Source organism: Bombina bombina, chromosome 5 (genome assembly GCF_027579735.1).
Source record: "Bombina bombina isolate aBomBom1 chromosome 5, aBomBom1.pri, whole genome shotgun sequence".
NCBI classification, from domain to species: domain Eukaryota; kingdom Metazoa; phylum Chordata; class Amphibia; order Anura; family Bombinatoridae; genus Bombina; species Bombina bombina.
In genome coordinates this window covers 75,143,632-75,156,633 of record NC_069503.1, presented here as the reverse complement: position 1 = coordinate 75,156,633, position 13,002 = coordinate 75,143,632, and the positions used below count along the sequence as shown (strand labels likewise).

Here is a 13,002-nt window from a genome sequence, read left to right as displayed (position 1 = left end):
AGTCTTTTGTGCACAGAGGCAAAAAGGCGAGAGAAAGGAAAAACTTTTTTGACCTTACTTTGTGTATCAGGAAAGGCGTCTTCCCCTTCGGCATGTAAATCCAGTCCGTCTGTGGAACTTTGTACCGACAGCTATGTGTCTAGGTGAGCGTCTTCTGCCCGGAGCGTGAATTCAATTCACCCGCCTCAGCGTGTAGTTCTTTGCTCCAGCAACCGTCCCTTCTCTGTGACGTAATCAGAAGCCGACTGCGCCGTGCGCAACGTCACTGGACCTGTTGCCTCCGGGACACCTCCGTGAAAAACGTCAAAGCCGAGGGGAAAAGAATTGCAAGGTAAAAAACAAGTATTTAGTAACATCCAAATGATCCATATATATTACGGTTTGTTTGTAGAAATTCGGGACCGCACTAAATAGGCATATTCTATAATGGATGGGGATGTAAACTATGCTGCCAGCTGTAACCAACGAAATCCAGACAGGAGGTAATGCAAAAAAACAGCGGCGCTAAGATACATACCCCAAAAGCTTTAATTCCTTGAGCCTCTCTTCAGCGGTCCCCTTTAAAGAATGTTTCTTTATTTGATAAGTTTCTCTCTTCTGTGTGCAGGGATAGACGATCTCCGTAGGGTAGATCAAACACAATAGTAGAAAAACATTATATCATCCCGCAGCTCCAGAAAAAAGAGAGATACTGTAAAGAGTCTTTTTTTCTTAAAAGCAAGAATAAGTTTTATTTTCAAAAATGTTTAAAAAGAAGCATGTAAAAACATGTAAACCATGTAGGCTAGTCGCAGGCCTGCAACAAGGTGTTCAGAACCCAACGCCAAACATGTTTCGGGCCAAGCTTCAGCCCTTGTTCACTGGCATGATTTGGGTTCACACCTGCTAGTGCTATTTAAAGATAAGGTACTTAAAATGATTGCAGGCACCTGTACAATGTTAACTCTTTGTATGATCTTAAACATATGACAATAAGAAATACTAGTACATGTTACCTTATACCTATACCTTTCAAATTCAAAAGGATGATTTCAAACAATATTTCAATTGGATTTAGAATATTATATTTTATATATATTGTATAAAGTAAACTCTCTAACGAATTTTGTAAAATCAGTAAAATAAGTCTACATCCATAATTGAATTTAGACCAGAGGGGTGTTTTGTCTGTAAATTAAAGATCCAAAACACTTCTCTCTGGTCCAAACGCCTTTCCCTGTCTCCCCCTCTCCTATGCCTTGGTATGTGATCTATGCCTTGTACTGTTAATAGGGATTCATTTGAATTGTGTTCCTGTCTAAAGTGTTTTGCTATAGGAGTTGTACTGTCAGAATTTCCTATATCCCTCAAATGTTGCAACACTCTATCACGTAGGGCACGTTTCGTGCGCCCTACGTATTGCTTTTTGCATCCCTGACATGTCAGGAGATAAATAACATGTGTGGTGTTACATGTGATTCTGTAGCGTATGTCAAATTCTTTGCCTGTAGTACTAGATTTAAATTTTGTTCCCTGTTCTATGTGTAGGCAAGTTTTACAAATTTTACCATTACATTTGTTACAACCTAGTCTTTGAGTTAACCATGTCTGTTTGCTGTTGCTAGGCAACATTGACGGAGCAAGAATGTTGCCTAACGTTTTTGCTCTACGAGCTGAAAAGAAGCAACCTTCATTGACAATTTTCTTTAATTTAGTGTCACTTTCTAAGATGGGTAAGCAACCACGTACAATATCACAAATTTTGTTAAAATCTCTACTGTAATTTGTGATAAAAGTGGGTTTGTTATGTTGTCTTAGTTTTTTTGGTGTGTCTTTGTATATCAAATCATCTCTGTTGATAAGATCTACTTTGTTCTTTGTTTTAATAAGAAGGTCTGTTTTATAACCCCTGGCCTCCAATCGTTGATTAGTCTGTTCGGCATGCATTTGAAATTTTGTTTCTGTTGTGCAATTACGTTTTGTCCTAATTAGTTGTCCATATGGAATAGATTCAATGGTATGTTTAGGGTGACATGAAGAAGAGTGTAGAATGGTGTTACCTGCTGTGCTTTTTCTAAAAAGTTCTATATCAATAGAATGTGTATCATTATTAGATGTTTTTTATTAGATCGAATTTGGCGGTGAAATGGTGGCATGAAATATATCAAAATGGGCCTATATCAATACTTTGCGTTATCTTCTACATTAAAGCTAAAATTATATCAAAATGGGCCTATATCAATACTTTGGGTTATCTACTACATTAAAGCTAAAATTAACCCTACAAGCTCCCAAATTAACCCCTACATTGCTGGGCCTAATACAAGTGTGGTGGGCAGCGGCTTTTAGCGGCCTTCTAATTACAAAAAAGTAATGCCAAAGCCATATATGTCTGCTATTTCTGAACAAAGGGGATCCCAGAGAAGCATTTACAACCATTTGTGCCATAATTGCACAAGTTGTTTGTAAATAATTTCAGTGAGAAACCTAAAGATTGTGAAAACGTTTGTGAAAAAGTGAACTTTAATCGCATTTGGCAGTGAAATGGTGGCATAAAATATTGCAAAATGGGCCTAGATCAATACTTTGGGTTGTCTACTAAAAAAAAAATATATATATATATATATATATATATATATATATATATATACATGTCAAGGGATATTCAGGGATTCCTGACAGATATCAGTGTTCCAATGTAACTATCGCTAATTTTGCGAGAAAAAAAATGGTTTGGAAATAGCAAAGTGCTACTTGTATTTATTGCCCTATAACTGGCAAAAAAAAATCAAAGAACATGTAAATATTGGGTATCTCTAAACTCAGGGCAAAATTTGGAAACTATTTAGCATGGGTGTTTTTTGGTGGTTGAAGATGTGTAACAGATTTTGGGGGTCAAATTTAGAAAAAGTGTGTTTTTTTCCATTTTTTCATCATATTTTATTAAAAAAAATTATAGTAAGTTATAAGATATGATGAAAATAATGGTATCTTTAGAAAGTCCATTTAATGGTGATAAAAATGGTATATAATATGTGTGGGTACAGTAAATGAGTAAGAGGAAAATTACTGCTAAACAAACACAGCAGAAATATAAAAATAGCCTTGGTCCCAAACGGTCAGAAAATAGAAAAGTGCTGTGGTCACTAAGGGGTTAAAGAGCTAACAGTAAATAATGGTTCTGATAAAGTGTACGTATGTTATAATTAAAGGCACGCATAACAAGTCATGTGATACAGATTGGCTGAGTCCCTTTGCTTAGGGTATTACATATGCACTGCTGATTCCCCACAAGCATTTAGTACAGTTAGTTCTGTGTGTTACAGTTTTCCCAGAGCTTTACACTATAAGCTCAGGAGAAGACAATCTATTTATAAGTGGCACAAACCACAACCTTACAAATATAATAATTTTATTCTATCATTTATATAAAAGCACTGACACATAACAAGATTTTATCCTGAAAAGAAATGTTACATAAGAGTTGTTTAAGTGTAAGTTAAATCTAATACTACAGTATTGGTATTGTACTTCCTACTAATCTCACTGTCAGACATTTTGTATTTGTCATGTGCTCCACCCCCTGTCCTTTATCTTCTCCTGGTCAGTACTAGTGATGTCGCGAACCTAAAATTTTCGGTTCGCGAACCGCGGACTCGAACTTCCGGTATTGTTCGCGAACACACGAACCGCTCGAACCGCCATTGAATTCAATAGGCAGGCGAACTTTAAAACCTTCAAGGACTCTTTCTGGCCACAATAGTGATGGAAAAGTTGTTTCAAGGGTACTAACACCTGGACTGTTGCATGCTGGCTAGGTGGGCCTGGCTCACAGCAGGCTGCAAGGCAGGAGGAAAGTGTTATTCAATGGCACCAGCAAACTGAGGTTTCAAATCACAGCAACTATTACCAAAAATTTTAATTTTTAATTATTAGAATACTGTCACAACAAATATGATTGGTGTAAATATTTTTTAAGTAGGCCTGGCACACAGGCTTGGAAGGCTGTAGAAAAGTGCTATTCTAGGGCACGAGCAAACTAAGGATTAAGATCATCAACAATAAAGATTTTTTTAATTGTAATTAGTAACTATACTGTGACAAAAAATTAGGATTGGTGTAAATAGTTGGCAAGACGGCCTGGCACAAAAGGATGGCAGGCAGGAGGGAGATGCAATTCAAGGACACTAGGAGACTGATTACTGACAGTCTAAACAGTGATGATTGACAATTTTTGCAATACTGTTAACAGAAATATGATTGCTGACAACAATTGGCTAGGTGGGCCTGGCTCACAGCAGGCTGCAAGGCAGGAGGAAAGTGTTATTCAATGGCACCAGCAAACTGACGATTCAAATCACAGCAACTATTACCAAAAATTTTAATATTTAATTATTAGAATACTGTCACAACAAATATGATTGGTGTAAATATTTTTTAAGTAGGCCTGGCACACAGGCTTGGAAGGCTGTAGAAATGTGCAAATCAAAGGCACGAGCAAACTGAGGGTTAAGATCATCAACAATAAAGATTTTTTTAATTGTAATTAGTAACTATACTGTGACAAAAAATTTGGATTGGTGTAAATAGTTGGCAAGACGGCCTGGCACAAAAGGATGGCAGGCAGGAGGGAGATGCAATTCAAGGACACTAGGAGACTGATTACTGACAGTCTAAACAGTGATGATTGACAATTTTTGCAATACTGTTAACAGAAATATGATTGCTGACAACAATTGGCTAGGTGGGCCTGGCTCACAGCAGGCTGCAAGGCAGGAGGAAAGTCCTATTTAATGGCACCAGCAAACTGAGGATTCAAATCACAGCAACTATTACCAAAAATTTGAATTTTTAATTATTAGAATACTGTCACAACAAATATGATTGGTGTAAATATTTTTTAAGTAGGCCTGGCACACAGGCTTGGAAGGCTGTAGAAAAGTGCAAATCAAAGGCACGAGCAAACTGAGGGTTAAGATCATCAACAATAAAGATTTTTTTAATTGTAATTAGTAACTATACTGTGACAAAAAATTTGGATTGGTGTAAATAGTTGGCAAGACGGCCTGGCACAAAAGGATGGCAGGCAGGAGGGAGATGCAATTCAAGGACACTAGGAGACTGATTACTGACAGTCTAAACAGTGATGATTGACAATTTTTGCAATACTGTTAACAGAAATATGATTGCTGACAACAATTGGCTAGGTGGGCCTGGCTCACAGCAGGCTGCAAGGCAGGAGGAAAGTGCTATTTAATGGCACCAGCAAACTGAGGATTCAAATCACAGCAACTATTACCAAAAATTTGAATTTTTAATTATTAGAATACTGTCACAACAAATATGATTGGTGTAAATATTTTTTAAGTAGGCCTGGCACACAGGCTTGGAAGGCTGTAGAAAAGTGCAATTCAAAGGCACGAGCAAACTGAGGGTTAAGATCAACACTAAATTTTTTTTTTTATTTAAATTAATAACTATACTGTCTGACTGTGACAACAATTAGGATTGGTGTAAATAGTTGGCTAGACGACCTGGCACAAAAGGCTGGCAGTGGCAGGCAGGAGGTAAATGAAATTCAATGGCCCTAGGAGACTGAATATTTGCAGTCCAAAAAATTATGTTTTTTTTTTTTTATTACTGTTACAAGAATTGTGATTGGTGCCACTAATTGGCTACTTGGGCCTGGCAGACAGGCTGGCAGATATGAGTCGTGGATGGTAGGTAGGGCAGTAATTTAACACAGTATGCTGTGTAAGTGACAAAAACACAGGACTGATAGAAAATTAAGTTACATTACACTAGCTAAATATTTTAAAATTTTAGATTTTAATATTAAAATTATGTTAAGAAGTGCAATGCACATATGACTCTATGAGTGGTCGCACTGGTTGGCTGCTACGTAGGGCAGCAATTATAACAACAGTATGCTGTGTAAGTCAGATAGACAGTTAGACACAGGCCTGATAGAAAATACAATTAGATTACACTAGCATAATGATTTAAAGACTTTTTTTGGAAATTTTAAGAAAAAGGTTAAGCACATACATATGAGTCGTGGCTGATAGCCTTGGAAGGGCAGCTATTAAAAACAGTAGGCTATGTATGTCGGATACACACACGCCTGATAGAAAATACTATTAGATTACACTAGAAAAATGATTGAAATTATTTTTTTTGGGGGGGGGGTAAATTAAAAAAAGGTTAAACACATATGAGTCGTGGCTCATAGACTAGGGAGGGCAGCAAGTAAACACAGTAGGCTCTCTATGTCAGCAAAACACACAGGCCGGATAGAAAATTAGATTTGATTACACTAGCAAACAAATTTAAACTTTTTTTTTTTTTTATATTAAAATTAAGGTGAAAGAAAAATAGATATGAGTGCTGGGTGGCTGCCTGGCACAGACCAATTAACCAAAAGACTGAAAAAAAGAGGTATATTAATGCTGAGTGAGCCTGACAGGCACAGGCATGATAGTAAATGTAATTAGATTACACTAGAAAAATATTTTTTTGTGTTTTTTTTTTAAATTAAAAATAATGTTATAAACGGATATTAACACTGCTGGCTGCTGGCTGGCACAGAGCAATGAACCAGAGTATATGCTGTGTGACACTGGCCTGATAGAAAATGAAAAAAAATTACAGTAGAAAAATAATTATATTTTTGGGTTAGTTAAATTTAAACTAATGTTGTTAGGGAGATATCAGTGGTGGCAGTAGTCACAGCATATGCTGTGAGCCTTAAACACACAGCTGAAAGCCAGGCAAATGCTAATAAAAAACAAAAGAAATAAAAAAAAAAACGGCACGAAATATAGCCCTAAAAAGGGCTTTTTGGGGTGCTGTGCTTGCAGCAGAGATGAGTGGAGTCCTTCTGGACTGTAAATACACTAGCCTAGCTATGTTTTTCCTATGAATGTCAGGAGCAAAAACATAACACGTCCTATCATTAAAAAAGAAAGGTCGTTATTAGTCTAAAATGGCGGATTCCGAGTAGCTGGGAGTGTCTGTGAGGGAGTGTCTGATGTTGATTGGCTCTAATGTGTCAGGCGGCTGTGACATAAAGGGTCAAAGTTTCCACAATGATGACACATAGGGGCGGATCGAACATCGCCATGTGTTCGCCCACAAACGCGAACGCGAACAAGCTATGTTCGCTGTGAACCGTTCGCGGGCGAACAGTTCGGGACATCACTAGTCAGTACTGAGTTGTCTTAAATCACACTGCAAGGTTTCAAGCACAGAGTAAGAAAAGGAAGACTTTGGCCTAAATTAAGTGGCGCGTAGCAAAAAAAAATTGCGGCCTATATGGAGCAGAAGCTGGGGACTAAATTTGAGTAGCCCCGTGACGATCGCGCAAACTCAGCGGCGATTAGCTTTTCCAAAAGAGGACCCCATAACCAGCATTGTTGACAGGGTAAGAGGCCTCAAGCATTCACACACCAGTTTCTCAAAGGCAATTAGTGGAGGGGTAAAAAAACCCATCTATAAAGGCTTGATATGAGATCCGGAGAAACAGTTACCGAACGTAAAGTAACACAGAGATCCATTGGGAAAAGGTATTCCCCGCCATAGCACATTTAAGTATGGAGCTACAGATAATTGAAGCTATATGCAACCTGTCCAATAAGCTTGACAACTATACATACATTCGTTCTCAAGAGCTAAAGTCTGCTTGTTCTCCAATTCAGAACATGCTGGATGAAAATACGATAACACGCAATGGCGACACTACCAGCCCTAAGGCTATAAATCCATCAAGTATTGTGTATTCTCCTACTGGTGATGATAGCACTGATGATTTAGATGAGCCGGGAGAACATCTAGACGGTCATCTACTTGCAGACTCTTGGCAGGTGGTGGTGATGCCATACCGGGAAAAATACTAACCTAGCCTGATCTCTCCTATGTAAAAGAAATCATTTACCAGCCTACAGTTGTGGGCATAATACCACTTCATAGCGGAATGGAAAGATCTCAACATCTCTCAGTGACGCTACCATGGCGGCCCCATGTTGTCCTCTGTGGCCTTAGATGGGGTATTGGCTAAACTGGACATGCCCTCTATGTCTACAAGAGGTGATATTGTTGTGGCCTCCGATACTTTCCTGAACTGGGAGTAAAAAAGTTGCGGATCAATCAGTGCTTTTACTAACTAACATATACAGCTTCCATCGAACTGAATATTACTGCTCTGCTCCATTCAGATACATTCATTCTTCCCCACATCATAGTGAATTACATAGCCTAGTCAGAGCAGGACGACTCCTTTATATACATCTTCATCATTATAGTTTATCAGTTTTGTGTTCTAGGTTTTGCAGATACATGTTCAATTGTTAAAACTTTAGCACAGTTTAAATTGTCAGTGCTTGCTGTTTTCTCTTGCTCCTTTGCTATACCTGTTAGTATATGTGTAGGTCAATGATATTTACGGATTATGACTGCATCTTTAGAACCTGATCACTTTTAACTCCTTATAACATTGTTTGCACATTGCATAAAGGGAAGCTCCCTTGAAGTGTTTCTCCTTTATATTTATGCCTTCTAGACTCAATCCTGCATAGAGGGTAAATAGTTAGCCTTCTGTGAACATGCTTTTAGTAATCTAGATCATTTGTTAAGCTCCGTTATATTTTATATTTGTCTATATACAACATGGGTAATCTTAGTGTTTACAAAATATTTTAGTTCATGTTCACTCAGCATGAAGGTTTTACAGCTAGAATACAGAGTATGCAGTATGATATGGCTTACTTTTATAATAAATAAAAAGAGAGAAGCGCTCAACCTGGGAACGAACAATAGCATAATAGCTTGTTCTATGGCTAGTTACCACCCAAGAAGCAGCCTCTTTTTGCTCAACATGTGCCTTTCACAGATAAGAACTTTCCTGAAGCATATCAGTCTGATCACTGGCGAGACCCACAATAGTGCAAAATGTACGTCTGGGGTTTTGCCGTTTCTCTCGTTCAGAGAGGGATTGCCTGGTATTTCGGCTCTGGACTGTATTGTGAAGTCAGGATCAGACTGATATGCTTCAGGAAAGTTATTCTCTGTGAAAGGCACATGTTGAGCAAAAAGAGGCTGCTTCTTGGGTGGTAACTAGCCATAGAACAAGCTATTATGCTATTGTTCGTTCCCAGGTTGAGCGCTTCTCTCTTTTTATTTATGCAAATTATGCTACTTGGGGAAGTCTCCCTAAGTGTGATGCGGGAATCCAGACGTGGTCCCGTTGCTCAGTGTGCCTAGAGGGATATGGCTGCACTTCACTGACGAAGCCCACAATAGGCCGAAACGTACGTCTGGGGTTTTGCTGTTTCTCTCGTTCAGAGAGGGATTGCCTGGTATTTCGGGGCTGAACTGAGTGTTAAGTCAGGATCAGACTGATATGCTACAGGAAAGTTATTCTCTGTGAAAGGCACATGTTGAGCAAAAAGAGGCTGCTCCTTGGGTGGTAACTAGCCATAGAACAAGCTATTATGCTATTATTCGTTCTCACGTTGAGCGCTTCTCTCTTTTTATTTATGCACTTATGACACATGGGGAAGTCTCCCTAAGTGTGATGCAGGAATCCAGACTGGTCCCGTTGCTCAGTGTGCCTAGAGGGATATGGCTGCACCTTACTGACAAGGCCCACAATAGGCTGAAGCATACGTCTGGGGTTTTGCCATTTCTCTCATTCAGAGAGGGATTGCCTGGTATTTCGGGGCTGGACTGCACTGTTATATTTAATAGAGAAAATTAGGTACAATATTCTGTTTTCTTTTGTATATGAAAAACATTGCTGTCTAACGTACATGGGTTCCAGTCTAGCTTAGTTTTCAGAATATTTTATTTCAATCATTTAAGACTATACATTTTTGATACCATATTTTTTTGTTCCTGTTCATGTTTGCCATAACCTAAATACTGGTTATTTAATGTGCATCTCTGTCTGTGTAACTCATTGCTTCCTAAAGCACTTAGGCTCTAGTGATGTTTTGTTTTTAGAATATTTTGATTTAGCCACTCCAGATAGTGCATACTGAGGTATCATTGTTTCTACTTAATGTCTATCACATACTGAACTTGGCAAACTCTGTATTGAATGCGGTTTACCCCATGTATACATGCAATGTCTGTCTGATTACCTCAATAAAAAATATCTTTAAAAAAAAAGTGTTGGCGTGCAGCTGCCGGAGGATACCTAAAATAACACAGGAAACTCGCCATGACCAGAAGTGACTAGTAGCACAAGCGAGTGGGACGCTCTTTCTGTGTACAGATTGATAATTTAACCCGAGGCGAAAGGGAATGACACCCAGACATACCGCAAGCAAGCAGACCACTTGCAGGTCTGCAGAGAAACATTAAACAGCTTCAACATTATTAGACATTAAATAGTGAGTCAGTGACATTATTTCTATGTGTTTATTGCATTATTAGTCACTATACGTTTGTGAGACACAGATATTATCCCGGCACACAGCTGATATAACAATACTATTAGACATTAAATAGTGAGTGAGTGAAGTTATCTCTATGTGTTTATTGCATTATTAGTCACTGTAAGTCTGTGACACACAAATAATATCCCGGCACACAGCTGATATAACAATACTATTAGACATTAAATAGTAAGTGAGTGAAGTTATTTCTATGTGTTTATTGCATTATTAGTCATTGTACGTCTGTGACACAGATAATATCCCGGCACACAGCTGATATAACAATACTATTAGACATTAAATAGTGAGTCAGTGAAGTTATTTCTATGTGTTTATTGCATTATTAGTTATTGTACGTATGTGACACACAGATAATATCCCGGCACACAGCTGATATAACAATACTATTAGACATTAAATAGTGAGTCAGTGAAGTTATTTCTATGTGTTTATTGCATTATTAGTCACTGTATACGTCTGTGACACAGATAATATCCCCACATACAGCTGATATAACAATACTATTAGATATTAAATAGTGAGTGAGTGATGTTATTTCTATGTGTTTATTACATTATTAGTCACTGTACGTCTGTGACACACAGATAATATCCCAGCACACAGCTGATATAACAATACTATTAGACATTAAATAGTGAGTCAGTGAAGTTATTTCTATGTGTTTATTGCATTATTAGTCACTGTATACGTCTGAGACACAGATAATATCCCCACATACAGCTGATATAACAATACTATTAGACATTAAATAGTGAGTCAGTGACGTTATTTCTATGTGTTTATTGCATTATTAGTCACTGTACGTCTGTGACACACAGATAATATCCCGGCACACAGCTGATATAACAATACTATTAGACATTAAACAGTGAGTCAGTGAAGTTATTTCTATGTGTTTATTGCATTATTAGTCACTGTATGTCTGTGACACACAGATAATATCCTGGCACACAGCTGATATAACAATACTATTAGACATTAAATAGTGAGTCAGTGAAGTTATTTCTATGTGTTTATTGCATTATTAGTCACTGTACGTCTGTGACACACAGATAATATCCTGGCACACAGCTGATATAACAATACTATTAGACATTAAATAGTGAGTCAGTGACGTTATTTCTATATGTTTGTTGCATTATTAGTCACTGTATACGTCTGTGACACAGATAATATCCCCACATACAGCTGATATAACAATACTATTAGACATTAAATAGTGAGTCAGTGAAGTTATTTCTATGTGTTTATTGCATTATTAGTCACTGTACGTCTGTGACACACAGATAATATCCCGGCACACAGCTGATATAACAATACTATTAGACATTAAACAGTGAGTCAGTGAAGTTATTTCTATGTGTTATTGCATTATTAGTCACTGTATACGTCTGTGACACACAGATAATATCCCGGCACACAGCTGATATAACAATACTATTAGACATTAAATAGTGAGTAAGTGAAGTTATTTCTATGTGTTTATTGCATTATTAGTCACTGTATGTCTGTGACACACAGATAATATCCCGGTGTAAGATTTTAATGAGTATATAAATGGTGTCCATATTGTTATAGAGAAGGTTAGTGTGTTCTTATGACTATTTTAAACTCAGGCATGGTATAATGCTGACCTGGTCAGTGAGCAAGCATATAACATATATGGATATGGGAGTGACAAGTATTGCAAAGGGCTTCAAATAACTCACAATACCTAGTTTGGAACATAGCCAAAAGTGTATTATCAGCAGTTTTAAAGTGTATAAGAATCAGGGAGAAATAATGGTAGACAGAGTTCATCTTTGGAAAGGAAAACATCAATGATACATGCTATAGCTGGGACTCCCACAGGAAACAAACGGGGTAATATTCATTTATGTATTATTTCTCTGTTAAATTGTTTTTATGTGTTTAACCTTGTAAACAGTAACATGTAATCTTGTTATTTATCTGTTCTTTAATAAATGTGTGATGGTTTAAATAGTTGAAGGTAGTATGGTTGTCTGTTTCTGGAGGGTTTCAAAAGATATACAGTACGGTATATGAAATTCGTTTGTACAGGGCCGATTATTAATATATTTATATATTAATTTTTAGACGTGAATGGTTTTTAACATAAGATCCTTTGGTTATTTAAGAGTAATATCTTACACCGGCACACAGCTGATATAACAATACTATTAGACATTAAATAGTGAGTCAGTGACGTTATTTCTATGTGTTTATTGCATTATTAGTCACTGTATACGTCTGTGACACAGATAATATCCCCACATACAGCTGATATAACAATACTATTAGACATTAAATAGTGAGTCAGTGAAGTTATTTCTATGTGTTTATTGCATTATTAGTCACTGTACGTCTGTGACACACAGATAATATCCCGGCACACAGCTGATATAACAATACTATTAGACATTAAACAGTGAGTCAGTGAAGTTATTTCTATGTGTTATTGCATTATTAGTCACTGTATACGTCTGTGACACACAGATAATATCCCGGCACACAGCTGATATAACAATACTATTAGACATTAAATAGTGAGTCAGTGAAGTTACCT

General features: G+C 37.3%; 1 protein-coding gene across 1 annotated transcript in view; it reads right to left on the bottom strand.

The window, feature by feature from the left end:
- LOC128661327 (uncharacterized) overlaps positions 1–13,002 on the bottom strand; it is a 132,426-nt gene that overhangs the window by 85,575 nt on the left and 33,849 nt on the right. The window lies entirely within an intron of this gene.